Source organism: Humulus lupulus, chromosome 1, assembly GCF_963169125.1.
Source record: "Humulus lupulus chromosome 1, drHumLupu1.1, whole genome shotgun sequence".
NCBI classification, from domain to species: Eukaryota; Viridiplantae; Streptophyta; class Magnoliopsida; order Rosales; family Cannabaceae; genus Humulus; species Humulus lupulus.
This window is the reverse complement of record NC_084793.1, coordinates 253657647-253660985: the sequence shown is the minus strand read 5'-3', so window position 1 is coordinate 253660985 and position 3339 is coordinate 253657647. Positions and strand designations below refer to the sequence as shown.

Genomic DNA, 3339 nt, shown 5'->3' with positions numbered 1-3339 from the left:
CCAATTTGGAGCTATCATAATTGGAGCAGAAATAAGCTTTTCCTTCAAGAAATTGAAAGCCTTCAAGCATTCATCATTAAAGTCAAAGACAACTCCATTCATAAGCAGATTCTAGAGAGGCTTGGACACTTTAGAGAAATCTTTTATGAATCTTCGATAGAACCCAGCATGACCAAGAAAACTTCTAACACCTTTGACTGAAACTGGTGGAGGCAGCATTTCAATGGTAGAAATCTTTGCTCTATCTACCTCAATTCCCTCTCTCGAAATTTTATGACCAAGAACAATCCCCTCTTTACCATAAAATGCCATTTCTCCCAATTCAGCACCAGATTTGCCTTCTCACAACGATTCAACACGTTCTCCAAGTTACCCAAACAGAGGTCAAATGATGAGCCAAAAACAGAGAAGTCATCCATGAATATCTCAATACACCGTTCTACCATATCTGAAAATATGGCCATCATGCACCGCTGAAATGTTGCAGGGGCATTACATAGTCCAAATGGCATTCTCCTGAAAGCAAATGTGCCATAAGGACATGTAAAAGTTGTTTTCTCTTGATCCTCTGGTGCAATAGCGATCTGATGATACCCTGAATACCCATCCAAGAAATAGTAGTAGCTATGGCCTGCCAATCTGTCAAGCATCTGATCAAGGAAAGGCAAAGGAAAATGATCCTTCCTTGTTGCCTTGTTGAGCTTGCGGTAATCTATACAAATCTGCCACCCCGTTACAGTTCTCGTTGGGATGAGTTCATTGTTCTCATTTTTCACCACAGTCATACCACCCTTTTTAGGGACCACTTGCACAGGGCTCACCCACGCGTTATCAGAGATTGGGTAGATCACCCTAACATCCAACCATTTAAGAATTTGCTCCAGTATGACTTCTTTCATGGCTGGATTGAGTCTTCTATGGGCCTCTATGGATGGCTTGCTATCCTCCTCCAATAAGATTTTATGCATTACTGTCGATGGGCTTATTCCTCTAATATCCGCCAAGGTCCACCCAATGGCCAATTTATGCTCCCTTAAAACTCAACAGTTTCTCCAATTCTATCTTTGACAGGTCAGCTGACACAATGACAGGTAAAGTTTCATTCTCTCCCAAATAAGCATACCGCAAGTGGTCTGGGAGAACCTTCAATTCCAGCTGTGGTGGCTGCTGAATGGATGTTAGCGGTTTATCAGGCGCATCTGCTAATTCTTGAAACTTCTTCCAGTATGGCAAGAAAGAGTTGATCCAGTTTACACAATCTCTTATCTCAGAATCATCATCATCATCGACCTCATCACCCAATAATACTGCCTCTAAGGCATCACTATTCATCCTTCTCTTCGAGACTGCCTTCTCTATCACATCCACACTATAGCAACTGTCACTAGCCACCGGATACTTCATGGACTTGAAGACATTAAAGACCACCTCATCTCCTTGAACTCTAAGCTTAAGCTCTCCTTTGTGAACATCAATAAGAGCTTGGCCTGTGGCTAGAAATGGCCTACCGAGAATAATTGGTACATTCGTATCCTCCTCCATGTCCAGAACGATAAAGTCAGCTGGGAATATAAACTTATCCACCTTCACAATAACATCTTCAATAATACCCCGTGGATGTGTCACCGATTGGTCTGCTAGTTGTAGAGTGACAGTTGTTGGCTTTGCCTCCCCCAAGCCAAGTCTTCTAAACACAGATAAGGGCATCAGATTGATACTTGCCCCCAAATCACATAAGGCGTGCTTGCATTCAAACTTGCCAATGGTGCAAGGGATGGTGAAGCTCCCCGGATCTCTCAGCTTTTGGGGTAACTTCCTTTGTAAAATTGCACTGCACTCTTCAGTGAGTGCTACAGTTTCATAGTCCTCCATCCTCCTTTTCTTTGACAGAATCTCCTTTATAAATTTCACATAGCTAGGCATCTGCTCCAATGCCTCAGTGAAAGGAATATTTATATGCAGCTTTTTAAACACCTCTAAAAACTTAGAAAACTATTTATCAAGTGTAGTCTTTCTAAGCCTCTGAGGGTATGGAACTCGAACTGGCTGCTAATTAACAATTGGCGGATTCCTTTCTGAAAGCTGGTGGTCTTCAGTAACCTCAGCTGGATCAGACTGTTCACCCATCTCTTTATTCTGAACCACTGCCTGTGGAGGTCTAGGCTGTTCAATTTGCTTCCCACTCCTCAGAGTAATTGCCTGAACTTGCTCCTTAGGGTTGACTTCAGTATTACTGGGCAAATTTCCCTGCGGTCTATTATTGAGCATATTGGCCAACTGCCCAACTTGTGTTTCCAGATTTCTGATAGAAGATCAAGTCTCTGTCATAAACTGAGTTTGCGTATTGGTGAGGCTCAATAATGCAGCTTGTAGTTCATTAGGCCTTTCAGGTGGAGCTTGATTCATTGACTGTTGAGGCCTAGGCTGTTGTGATGAAGAGGCTTGATGCATAGGTGGCTGAGGCATGTTGTTCTGAAATTGGCCCTGAAACTGAGGTTGCTGGCCTTGATTGTTCTTCCAAGAAAAATTGGGGTGATTTCGCCACCCAGGATTGTAAGTATTGGACAATGGATTATTGAGTGGCCTTTGAAAGTTGCCCACCGCTTGAACTTGAGCGTGATCCATCGGAGTGTTATTGTTTATACTGATAGGGCACTGATCGAAAAAGTGAGAACCACCACAAATTTCACACCTAACTGCCATTTGAACCGCATTAGCAGATACAGTGCTCTATTGTAACTGCTTTGTCAAGGAGGCTACTTGTGCTGTTAGAGCAGTGATTGTATCCAGGTCATGCACCCCAGCTACCTTTCTAACTCCTGATGTTCTTTCCTCAGACCACTGATGATTGTTTGTGGCCATGTCCTCCAGCAGCTCATAAGCACCAGTTGCACTCTTGCTCATAAACATACCACCCGCTGCAGCATCAATAATGGTTCTGGTTGTAGGACATAAACCATTGTAAAAATTTTGTACTAACATCCACTGTTCAATGCCATGATGAGGACATCTTCTCAAGAGTTCCTTGAACCGTTCCCAAGCTTCATACAATGACTCTCCATCATTCTGGCAAAAATTATTGATCTCTCCCCTCAATTTAGCAGCTTTGGACGGAGGGAAGAATTTTGACAAAAACTTCTGAGCTAGAACTTGCCAGGTGACAATAGAGTTTGCTTGCAACGAGTTCAACCAAATTTTAGCTCTGTCCCTCAAAGAGAATGGGAAAAGCCTAAGCTTAATTGCGTCATCACTCACCCCATTGTATCTAAAAGTTCCACACAGCTCCAAAAAATTAGACAAATGGGTGTGAGGATCTTCAGAAGGCAACCCATTAAATTG

The 3339-nt window shown here is 42.8% G+C and overlaps 1 non-coding gene across 1 annotated transcript; it reads left to right on the top strand.

Annotated features, from left to right (window-relative positions):
* The first annotated feature begins 2992 nt into the window (after positions 1-2992).
* Positions 2993-3099, top strand: LOC133813444 (small nucleolar RNA R71). Its single transcript, XR_009884455.1, has one exon. It is a non-coding gene; the product is annotated as a small nucleolar RNA R71 (small nucleolar RNA).
* Positions 3100-3339: the final 240 nt, after the last annotated feature.